This window comes from Beta vulgaris, chromosome 8 (assembly GCF_026745355.1).
Source record: "Beta vulgaris subsp. vulgaris cultivar EL10 chromosome 8, EL10.2, whole genome shotgun sequence".
NCBI classification, from domain to species: Eukaryota; Viridiplantae; Streptophyta; class Magnoliopsida; order Caryophyllales; family Amaranthaceae; genus Beta; species Beta vulgaris.
Window position 1 is genome coordinate 30,404,333 of NC_079209.1, and position 12,498 is coordinate 30,416,830.

Below are 12,498 nucleotides of genomic sequence, written 5' to 3' on the forward strand. Positions count from 1 at the left end.
GAAGATTCTTCCCAAGAGGGAGAAAATGATGCAGGAGCATCTAGCTCCATTATTCCTATTCCTAATCTTCTTGTAAATAATGATAATAATGCTTTAGAAATTCAGTTTTTGAGTTTAATTAGCTTTAAGTGTCCTAGAGTGTTAGTTAAACATTGTTAGATGTTTAGTCGACTTTTAGAACAACTTTTGTAACGTTTTTGTTAATCTTTTCTTCTGAACTTTTGTGAGGTGCTTAGTCACCTATGTGCTTAAGCTAGTTTCTTATCATAGCATGATGCAGTTGCTTGCCTTAACCTGAAGAAAAGTCCACAAAGGCTGCTGGGCAGCGTGTAGAAAGAAGAGAAAAAGCCTGGAGAAGAAATCAATGTACAATAGTCATTTCTCCACATTTTGGGACTTGTGACCTATGGATGGAAATCTCTTCAACTGCAGGAAACCCTCCAACTGGTTTCCTGGCCATTGGATAAGCTAATCATGAGATATGGGCAGAATCATGGAGAAAGGTCCTAAAACCGGGTTCGGCAGCTCTTCCAACTTTTAGCTTATTTTAATAGTATTTGTAGATCTTTGTTGTAATACCCCAAATTTCAAAGATTATTTTATTATTATTTATTAAGATTTAACATTATTTTCACTTAAAATTTATTTTGTGATAATGAGATTTCATTTGTCAACTACGTTTATTAAAATAATAATTTCATCTAGTTTGATTTATTTTAGCAAGTTTCAACTAAATAATTTACTTACTACTCATTTCATTATTAAACTCTTTATCATGGATACTCTTATACAAGTTGTCATCCAGGTTGTCCATCCACTTTAGTAATCCAAAGCTCAATGGTCCATAGTCCATAATCCATGTGTCATTTAGCCAAAAAGAAAAAGGTAAATTAAAAACAAAAAAGAAAGAAAGTGAAAATCAGTTTTTCACCACCTTCGTCCCTCCTTCCTCTCCTTCCAATTCAACAGTAAAAGAGTTAATAAGTTCTGCAATTTTCAACCATTGTCAGTAAACTTCAACCTTCCCAACCACATTTCAGATTCCTAGGGGTAGGCATTGAAGAAGCTCACCATAGCTTCACCTCCGATTCCTAGGGGTAGGCATTGAAGAAGCTACACCATAGCTTCACCTCCCTCCATTAATGGAGTCTGACCAAGCTTCCAAAAACCAGAAAATTTCCCCTATAAATAGCATCCCAAACTCATTCCATTGCTCAAACAAACAAATTTAACTTCAAAGGTTTGCTTCATTTCTCTCTCTCCCTCTTTAATTTCTGAAATTCTGATTTTTAAAGGTTAAAATAAAAAATAAAAAAAATCAAAACCCACCATTATCACCACCTTCGAACCACCACAAAAAGAAAATTCGACCACCTGGAACGCGGCCAACCACCGCGACCAACCAGCCACCCGCATCACCTAAGTCGCGCCTCCCATCGCGCGCAACTCGTCGCGACCCCCTTCTGTCGCGACCCAACTCTGTCGCCCAACACCCTCGACCCAGCCGCAAAACCCGCCTGTTCCCCCCCCTCGCCTGAGAACGGCCGTGCGCCGGCCAAACTCGACCCAAAAAAAAAAATCCCCTGCTTCGAGCCTCTGTCGTGCTCCCCTGCTTTCCCCTCTCCTTCGTTCCTTCTTTTTTTTTTTTTTTTTTTTCTTTTGGTTTTAGAAACTGATTCAAAGAATCAGTAAAAGAGGAACCCCCTTCCCTTTTAAATGATTTTCATTATTTTACCCTTATTTTAAAAACTAAAACCTATAAACTTCCTAAACTAGCTACATTAATTAATTAGTGTAGTTTATTAATCTTTTACAAACTTGTTAATGTTTCTAATTTTCTACATTAAAACAAGGAGTAACATAAAGTTAGTTTTCTACGTTTAAAATAGTTGTGTAAGTTAATAAAATTAAGTAGAAGTAATTTTATGAATATTTAAAATGATTTCATATATAGTATGAAAACTATAAACTTTAATTTATAAACTCTCTTAAGTTCATTAAGAATTTCTCTAAAGTTAATTGAATTATTTAAATTGTGTATTTTATGAAAAGGGGTTATTTAGAAACTAACTTAAATCTCGTTAATATTGTAGACTCCGATTTCGTAGACAAGGACTACCAAGAGTGCTAACACGTTCGTGAACTTAACTTTGGGCACGCGTCACGAGGTAATCTCCGATGTCCATCTAAACATAGATCCCGCTAGTGTAAAATGAATTGATTACGTCATTATTATATGCTTATAAAGTTTATAACTATGAACTATAATTATGAGTCATCGAATTAACATGGACTACGAATACGAATGACAAAATGAACAACGATTATGGATTTCGATTATGAATAATGGCGATGGACGATGTACGATATGACAACGATATTTATTATAACGTTATCAAAATCAGTTAATGTTATGATTATATTATTATTATTATTGTTATTATTATTATTATTATTATTATTATTATTATTATTATTATTATTATGATTATTATTGTTATTATTATTACTTTACTCATGAATAGTATTATCGTTATTAATATTGAAACTTTATGGAAGTTGGAATTAGTAAGGACTTGTGTGTTAATGAAATGATTATGAATCTGAAACGATAAATGAACTCAAGTGATTGTTAATATGAAATGAATTACTAAAATCTCTATGAATGAACTGAGATTATGATGGATTGAATATGTTCACATTGGTTTGAACAAGATGACGTAATTGAATAAGATGACGTAAATTGAATAAAATGACGTAAATATGTGAATTATGTGATGACGTGAATTAAAAGATGTTAATCACGTAAAGTGAAATATCGGAGGGAAATGATGAACAGGTTGCCCTGTATGAGTGGTTCAGCGGCTCCTTACAGGTTCTCTGGTTACTATGCTGATTATTCTGTTAAAGTCTTCCTTCTATCTTGTTGTGATCCAAGTAGAAGGGGTGTGCACACTAGGGACTCTGTTATGGCCATTATGATTTTGTAGGTGGTTACAGGGGGTTTCCCTGGCCTACAAGTAGGTGGTTACAGGGGGTTTTCCCCGGCCTACTATGTTGAAGTAAGTGGTTACAGGGGGTTTCCCGGCTTACTGGCGTTCTCTTTCCTCTCCTTGAATAACTGGGTTTATTGAATTAATGATATGATTATTCAGTGTATATATATATGTGTATATGTGTTATGACTTCCAAAACTATTAATATACTATTTTACAAAGTATTATCAACTTAAGTATTTTACGGGATGGAGTTGGAATTACTCAGTTTATTTGATTTTTGGGAACTTGTCTCTCTTGTCTCTTTTCAATGTATTTGTGCAGGTGGGTGATCGATCGGGGGAACAAAAGGGAGATCATTTAGAGTTGTCATCCACTTAGCATATGATTAGCTTCCGCTGGAACTCTGAAACATTTAGTTAATTAGTATTGTTTAATGAATAATTTACTTAGTAGTTTTATTAATGAATTTGAGTTGGTGTGTTGTAACTTAGCCTTGCATTTATTTCCAAGGAGATAATTGCGGCGGTAACACCACCCCGTCGGATCGAACCCTCGTGGATCCGTTTTCCCCCGACAACCCGAGTTTTATCGAAATGGAAAAGGGTTCGGGTCGGCGGGGGTGTTACATTTGTTGGCTACGAAATTTTGACATGTTGTACTATAAATAGTCAGCAGCTTGCTTGTAAAATATAAGCTTTGATTAATAAAAATACAGAGAGTTCTCTCTAATTGAAAACAAGTGTGTTTTCTGTCCAAAACCGGGTTGGTTTTGTTTATCTAAAATCTTTGTTGTTTGCTTGTCATTCATTGAGGTGAGAGCTTAGCACGTAAAGTAGGTTGTAGGACAAGTTGTTTCACCTTGTCTTAGCCTTGTTTGGTGGTTGTTGGGTTGTGAAAGTGGTGGTTGTTTGTCTTAGAACAAACCGGGTCAGTTTCTTTTAGCTCTTTTAAACCGAATCTTAACTTCTTTCAACTAATGCTCTCATGTGCTTTATCAATATGTATCAATTATTGGCAGATTTTTTCCTCGAATGCAGTACTAAAGCATTCATGCTTTGGTACTCTGTTTTTGTTATTTTTCACATATCATCATTTGCGTTGCATGCTGGCAACGTGCGACGCAAATGACTCTAATATGCGTCGTGTCCATGTCCGACGCAGATCATGACTCTCTCATCTACGACGAGACCTGTGCCGTCGGACCCATGTCCAACGCAAATGGGCACCTTGCATCCGACTTAAATCGTCCCTTATGTACTAGTGAAAAGAGGCTAGCTGGAAAGAAGTTGAAATCCACTTCAGCAGGGTCTACTCAGGCGACAGAAAAGAGTGATACATCTGGTTCCACTAGTTACAACAAAGGTAGAGGAGATTTAAGTAATCGAAACTTTGGGACCCATGATCCTAATGTTAACTATAGCAAGGGAGGTTCCAGTCAACAATATTCTAAGGACAATCAGAACTCCACTCCTTCCCGTAGCCAGTCCCATGGTCAAATTCAGAGGACTGATCGGATTTTCTATTGCAAAAGTTGTAGTGAGAACCACCCTGGCAAGGATTGTAATGGTAATTTGGTAGAGTGTAATCATTGTGGGAGGAAGGGGCATCGTGCTTACGAATGTTTTACTAACCCTAGATCGAGGAAGTTCAGGTCTGAGATGAGTTCGAGGAATGGGGAACAAGCAGATAAGAGACCCCAAAATGGAAACAACAGTCGTCCTGCTCTTTCGACTCAAGGGAACGTTGCACCTAATCGCAATGGAGGGACTGCAAATGCTACTCATGCACATAGAGGTGATGTGAGGAGGAACACTGGACAGGTTCATGTGATGAACCAGACTGAGGCAAACACCAAGGCAACGTGGTCATTGGTACTTTTTCTATTAATTCGATGTTTATTTATGCGCTATTTGATTTTGGTGCTTCTCATTCTTTTGTGTCTACTGCTTATAGAGAGCACGTGATTAGACTTCACGGTGTTCCAAGTGATATTGTTTCGGATAGGGATCGCAGATTCTTGTCTAACTTTTGGCAGAAGCTTAAGGAAGCTTTCGGGACTAAGTTGAAGCTGAGCACAACTTTGCATCCTGCTACAGATGGTCAGACAGAGTGCACTATTCAAACATTGGAAGATATGTTGACGGCTTGTGCCTTAGAGTTCCAGGGTTCTTGGGAGGACAAGCTTGATTTGATAGAGTTCTCATATAATAACAGCTATCATTCTACCATTCAGATGGCACCATTTGAAGCTTTGTATGGTAGGCGTTGTCGTACTCCTTTGTGTTAGAGTGATATTGGTGAGTCAGTTGTGATTGGTCCAGAGATGATTCAGGAGACTATTGAGTAGGTAAAGCTCATGTAGCAGAAAATGAAGGCGGCGCAAGATAGACAAAAGAGCTATGGTGGTAAGCATCGTCGCCATGAGGAGTTTCAGGTGGGAGAGAAGGTGTTGCTTAGAGTTTCTCCTATGAAAGGAGTGATGATATTCGAGAAGAAGGGCAAGTTGAGCCCTAAGTTCATTAGCCTGTACGAGATTCTGGCGAGGATAGGAGAGGTTGCTTATAGATTGGCATAGCCACCAGGTGTTGATCGTGTGCATAATGTATTCCATGTTTCTCAATTAAGACGATATATTAGTGACCCGTCTCATGTGCTAGATCCCGAGTCTCTAAGGCTAGATGATAACATGACATATGAAAAGTTTCCAGTTAAGATTCTACATCATAAAGTTCGAAAGACTCGTAGAGGTGAGACAAAGATTTTGAAGGTGCTATGGTGAAACCACAACTCGGAGGAGTCTACTTGGGAAGCTGAGGATGCGATGCGTCTTAAGTACCCCCATCTCTTCACTCAGGTAAATTTTTTAGTTACGAGGTCGTAACTCTATTTTAGGGGGGGGGGGGAAGAATTCATAGTAATTACGTGATTTAGTGTTGAAAGTTGTTATGGTAACATGTGATTGAAAGTTTCCTAATAAAGCTTCGATGTATTTCACGCCATACTTGTTACAATATGAATATTCCTACATCATTACGATAGTATAGAGTTTGTGATTTTTGTTTCATTAAATTTATCTATGAGTCTAATTTCCTTAAATAATTTGAGTCTTGGTAGTTGTCTTGGTTTACTTAGAAATCTTCAATTTCTATATTAGCTTGTCGTGTGATATAGTTATCTCAAAGGTTGATTTGTTAAGTTGTTAGGATTCCTAGATTAGATAAGACTATTCATGTTTATCTTTGTTTAGGCGTGGCTTTGCTTGTTTAGCATAGCTAGGAGTCTTTGTTATTTATCTACTTAGTAGTTGTGTAATATATATATGCACGTTCTGTAAGTAATTAAATCCGGTGTGTGTGTTTTAATTTATCAATTCGAGTGCATTGCATTGATTTATTGGTTGTCTTCCAAAGAACATACAAATTGAGGTTTGTGTGCATCACCTAATCGAGGTTAATGAGAGATCCTCTAGTTCTCGAGGGAACAACAAAGCCTATCCAATATAAAGATCCAATCTTTATGCCCTATTTCATATAAAGTTTGAATCTTTCAACAATTACAAGTAAGATTCTGGTGTTTTGAGACTTGTTATTGATTTTACTATCCGCAAACACATCATTTGCTTTATAACTCTTTTTTTTAGTTGTTGTATGATATAGGGGTCCTATTATGTTTAGGAGTCTAATTCCCTTAAATCATTTGAGTCTTGCTAGTTGTTTTGGTTTACATAGGAGTCTAGAGTTTCCATCTTAGGTTGTCGTGTGTATAGTTATCTCAAATGCTCATTTGTTAAGCTGTTAGGAGTCCTAGCTTAGATAAGACTATTCATGCTTATCTTAGTTTAGGCGTGGCTTTGCTTTTTTAGCATAGTCTTTGTTATTTATCTTCTTAGTAGTTGTGTAATATATATATGCACGTTGTATAAGTAATAAAATCCGGTGTGTGTTTTAATTTAACAATTCTAGTGCATTGCGCTAATTTATTGTTTGTCTTCCAAAGAACATACAAATTGAAGTTTGTGTGCATGTCCTAATCGAGGTTAATAAGAGATCATGTAGTTCTCGAGGGAACAACAAAGTCTGTCCAATATAAATATTCAATCTTTATGCCCTATTTCATATAAAGTTCGAATCTTTCAACAATTACATGTAAGATTCTGGTGTTTTGAGACTTGTTATTGATTTTACTATCCGCAAACACATCATTTACTTTATAACTCTTTTTTAAGCTGTTGTATGATATAGTGGTCCTGTTATGTTTAGGAGTCTAATTCCCTTAAATCATTTGAGTCTTGCTAGTTGTTTTGGTTTACATAGGAGTCTAGAGTTTCCATCTTAGGTTCTCGTGTGTACAGTTATCTCAAAGGCTCATTTGTTAAGTTGTTAGGAGTCCTAGCTTAGATAAGACTATTCATGCTTATCTTTGTTTCGGCGTGGCTTTGCTTGTTTAGCATAGCTACGAGTCTTTGTTATTTATCTTCTTATTAGTTGTGTAATGTATATATGCACGTTCTATAAGTAATAAAATCCGATGTGTGTGTTTTAATTTAACAATTCGAGTGCATTGCATTAAATTATCGGTTGTCTTCCAAAGAACATACAAATTGAGGTTTGTGTGTCTCTCCTAATCGAGGTTAATGAGAAATCTTGTAGTTCTCGAGGGAAAACAAAGCCTATCCAATATAAAGATTTAATATTTATGCCCTATTTCATATAAAGTTCGAATCTTTCAACAATTACATGTGAGATTCATGTGGTTTTGAGATTTGTTATGTATTCTACTATCCACAAACATATCATTTGCTTTATAACTCTTTCTTTTATTTTTTGAATGATATAGTGTCCTATTATGTTTAGGAGTTTAATTCCCTTAAATAATTTGAGTCTTGCTAGTTGTTTTGATTTACTTAGGAGTCTTGAATTTCTATATGAGGTTGTCGTGTGTATAGTTATCTCAAAGGCTCATTTGTTAAGTTGTTAGGAGTGCTAGCTGAGATAAGACTATTCATGTTTATCGTTGTTTCGGCGTGGCTTTGCTTGTTTAGCATAGCTACGAGTCTTTGTTATTTATCTACTTAGTAGTTGTGTAATATATATATGCACGTTCTGTAATTAATAAAATCTGGTGTGTGTGTTTTAATTTAACGATCCGTGTGCATTGCATTGACTTATTGGTTGTCTTCCAAAGAGCATACAAATTGAGGTTTGTGTGCATCTCCTAATCGAGGTTAATGAGAGATCTTCTAGTTCTCGAGGGAACAACAAAGCCTATCCAATATAAAGATCCAATCTTTATGCCTTATTTTATATAAAGTTCGAATCTTTTAACAATTACATGTGAGATTAAGGTGTTGAGAGACTTATTATTGATTTTACTATCCGCAAACACATCATTTGCTTTATAACTCTTTTTTTTAGTTGTTGAATGATATAGGGATCCTATTATGTTTAGGAATCTAATTCCCTTAAATAATTTGATTCTTGCTTGTTGTTTTGGTTTACTTAGGAGTCTTGAAGTTTTATCTTAGGTTGTCGTGTGATATAATTATCTCAAAGGCTCATTTGTTAAGTTGTTAGGAGTCCTAGCTTAGATAAGACTATTCATGCTTATCTTTGTTTCGGCGTGGCTTTGCTTGTTTAGCATAGCTACGAGTCTTTGTCATTATGAGCTATTTTCATGAACAATAGTATGAGTTTGGTCATTTGAGTAATACTTTAAATTTCGGGACGAAACTTATTTTAAGGGGGATTGATTGTAACAACCCGTATTTTTATACATGTTAAGTAATGAGTTATATTATTTGAGTTTATAATAAAAATATTTTAAAATGTTCTTTTATCAAATATATTTTATTTTCACTTATTAACCTTACCTTAGAAGGTTCAAACGCTAATCCCTAAATTTCCTAGGGTAACAACCCATTTACACATTATGTCACTATTATAAAGAAAGGAGGAAGAGAAAAAAAAAAAAAACAAAAGAAAAGAAAAAGAGGAAAAAGGGTCGGATTTCCCGTAGCCCCTCCCTTTCATTCATTCTTTCTTCCATTTTATTTCCTTCCTTCTTCTATTGTATTCTTTTTCTTCAACAGACCATTATATCTTCTTCTCTATTCACCTTTTCTTATTTTTTTGATTCAACACCCTAAATTGATAAACTTTGTTCAACTTTTATCAGACTTAAACCTTCCTTCATCTATCTTTCATGATATTTTATATTGTGGGTGTTTCAAAGGTTGAAAATTTTGGGTTTTATATTGCACGTTTTGGGGGCGGAATTCGGATAGAAAGGCGATTTTTTGGGTCTTTCTCTTGGGTAATTTCATCTCTTTATTCAAGTAAGATTCAACCTTGAATTTAATTTCAGTTTTGTTTAGTATTTTGGATTTGGGTATATTGTTATGTTAGGATTTTTGAATAAATGGATTTGGGGGAAATTGTATTTTGTAAAATTGGGGTAATTGGGTTATGTTTTATGCTTGATTTGATGTAGTTAGTACATATTCGAGTCTAATTTACCCAATTATTTAGTATAAAATTCATTCCAAATTTCGTGTATATGTGGGAATGTTTGTTAGTTGGGTAGTAGTTAAAATTAGTACTACAATAATGTGGTGGTTGATTAATAAAATTCATGAGGATTAACATGAGTTGTTTGTAGTATAGTGAGGATCAAGTATGGTGTTTTTGATGTTGTTGTAGTATTTTGTTTTAGTATTTATGTAAAGAATAATACTTCCTCCGTTCCGTTTTAAATGAAACGTTTGCTTTTTCACGCAACCCAACGCGCTTCTTTAGTCATTAATATCTTTAGTTGTGTAAACGTAAAAAATATAAAAAAGTTATAATTTTGATAGTATACATCGAGACGAATCTAACAAGATCCTACTTGACTAGTTTTTCTTTATATAATAGCGATAAATTGGAGTTAAAATTGATTAGTGAATAGTGTCATTTCATCCAATGTTTCATTTAAAACAGAACGGAGGAAGTATATGATGTTCTTGTTGTTGTTGTGATATGGTGGTGGCGGTGTGTTGTTGTAGTGGTTGTTGTGTTGTGTTGTTGTTGTGGTGTTGTTGTGGTGATGTGATTTTTGTTGGCGGTTCGAACTATTTTTGTGTTTTGATGATTTTATGGACGAACAACAATAAGAATAAAAGGGATAGACTCTTAAATCGCAGTTTAAGAGGTTCTCTTGTGAGTCTCGGCTCCAAGATCACACAAAGTCGCGGTTTGTGTATTTGAACTCTCAGTTCTATGCAAGCACAAGCTTAACACTTTAATTTCTAAAACTTCTCTACTTTATTTAAGATGGCCGAATAGCCTTTATATACTACAATACTTTCCTAAACCTACTAGGACTAGTAAAACTTAAAGATAACAACTAATAACCTTATCTATCTTTATCTTAAAGATAAAGATAAATAACAAACTAACATTATCACACGCCTAATATAGATATTTATTAAGACTCAATGATAAGGAATTAGACTCCTAAGTATAATAGGATTCCTTTATCACTTAAATACTTAAATTAAAGCAATTAAAATTAATTAAACTACATAGTCTCCTAACAGAACTAGGATACTACATAGATGTCCTAACAGAACTAGGACTCATAGAAAATGACCATATCCCATATGTATCATGTGGTGTTGTAGAAATATATAAAAAAAAAAACAAAGTTTATGGCTTGTGCAACTCACATTCTATTGAAAATCAACTTACTAAATTCAAGATAACATGATGAACCCAGTGTCATGATGTAAATCGATATAGACATGAGTTTTAGATTTATAAAAGATAAACCTTTTAGTATTAGAGTTAAACTCGTCCTTGTTATTTTACCATCCAAATTATAATAAGTTATTCAAGTTACTTCTATTGACCTTTAATCTATGCACTTTAACTTGTGACTACTTAGATTGAGACAAGTTGAGTTGCTTTCAATTTAGTGAAAGCTTGTTAACTATGTTGTGCGATCTATAGATGAGTTGTGTGAAGTGTAGTCTAGTGACTTATACTATATATTATTGTATTGTAGATTGCGGGTTCGTAGAGGAACCTTTTTGAGTTGAGATTGAGAATTGTTAACTGTGGTTATTGATAAGGTAAGATTTATTATTGTGCTTGTACAGATGAGTTCAGAAACTATTGTATATTGTTTTGAAATTTATTTTTAACAATGAGATTGTTTTATGAAGTTTATACGTTGAGATTTAACAATGAAACTGTTTTATGATATGTATATTGAAAGAGTTTATGAGATTATTTATGACATTTATATTAAAAGGAGGAAGTTCCTCAATGTACCAAGTTTAATAAAAATGTGGTGTTGCCGGTAAGCGGTATTCCTCAAGTATGGAAATATGTTGAGTTAACAGTCTCTCAACAATATATTTTAGTAGTTGGGAGTATATTGATCAATACTCTTGCCATTTGTCTTCCTTCTTGGTACGTTATCAAGTTAGGGTTATGTATACTAGGGACTTTGGTGTTTACCTTGTCTAATGAGCCTAGCTAGCTCATTGGAATTTTATTACCTCTTACTCACATATTACGAAAGGTTATATTTGAAAGTTTTACAGAATAGTTCAGAAAGAAGGAAAATTTGGATTTGAGGTCGTTAGAAAGTTAATATATTTTATATATAATCTGTACAGCTTTTAAATGAATTTATAAGATATTCCTATACATCTTACCTGCATATTAAATAGTTTTGTTTTATTACAGTATTAAATCTTGCTCAGCCTTTGGCTGATATTACAGTGTTTAATGTGCAAGGACTTGAAGATAGTAAACTCCTGTTGCGTTAATAGAGTGCGTTGGATCTCCTTCAATTTATTAGGACTTTAAAAATACTTCCGTTGTTATTTATTTGACTATAAGATTTATATTCAGGTTTGTAATAATTAATTTACATTCTATTTAGTTGGTATGTAATAATTATTTAAAACTTATTGTTCTGTTTTAACTAGAACTATTAGCCTAGCGGTTATTATTACTAATTATCGCGGCGTAGCACCTTTGAATTTTCGAGTTTATTTATGTTAAGTTATTTTTTGAAGTATTGGCAATTCAGAGTTGTTACATAGCCGCACTAACGTCACATCTACAACCACGACATAGAAGCTTAACCATCCAAAATTTAATCAATTAAAACCATATACACTTCATTTGCCTAATTAATGATGGCAGCAACGTTGAGGTAACTAAACAAGCTTTAATTAGCTTTTCTTTCGGTGATTCTTACAAATATGAAGTTTTCTGTGACGTATTATCTATGGGTGCATGTCATTTATTATTAGGAAGCCCTTGGTGTGAGGCTAAAACCGTATCACCTAATCAAAAATAAATTAAAGTCCACTAACTAGTACTCACGGAAGTCAGAATCGAATCCACATGGAGAAAGTTATACTATTGTATTTGAACTCTAATATTATACGAACTAAATCAGATGAAAATGGTTGATTTACTGAATTAAACAAATAACAAAATTA

The 12,498-nt window shown here is 34.2% G+C and overlaps 2 long non-coding RNA genes across 3 annotated transcripts; both read left to right on the top strand.

Moving 5' to 3' along the window:
- Positions 1-898: 898 nt before the first annotated feature.
- Positions 899-3,747, top strand: LOC125492359 (uncharacterized). Its single transcript, XR_007268929.2, has 3 exons — positions 899-1,240; positions 2,094-2,168; positions 3,321-3,747. It is a non-coding gene; the product is annotated as an uncharacterized LOC125492359 (long non-coding RNA).
- A 4,774-nt stretch (positions 3,748-8,521) lies between these two features.
- LOC125492637 (uncharacterized) lies at positions 8,522-12,042 on the top strand. 2 transcript variants are annotated; one of them, XR_007269287.1, is made up of 2 exons: positions 8,522-9,333; positions 11,732-12,042. It is a non-coding gene; the product is annotated as an uncharacterized LOC125492637 (long non-coding RNA). The 2 variants fall into 2 exon arrangements; XR_007269286.1 differs by having other exon boundaries at positions 11,768-12,042.
- Positions 12,043-12,498: the final 456 nt, after the last annotated feature.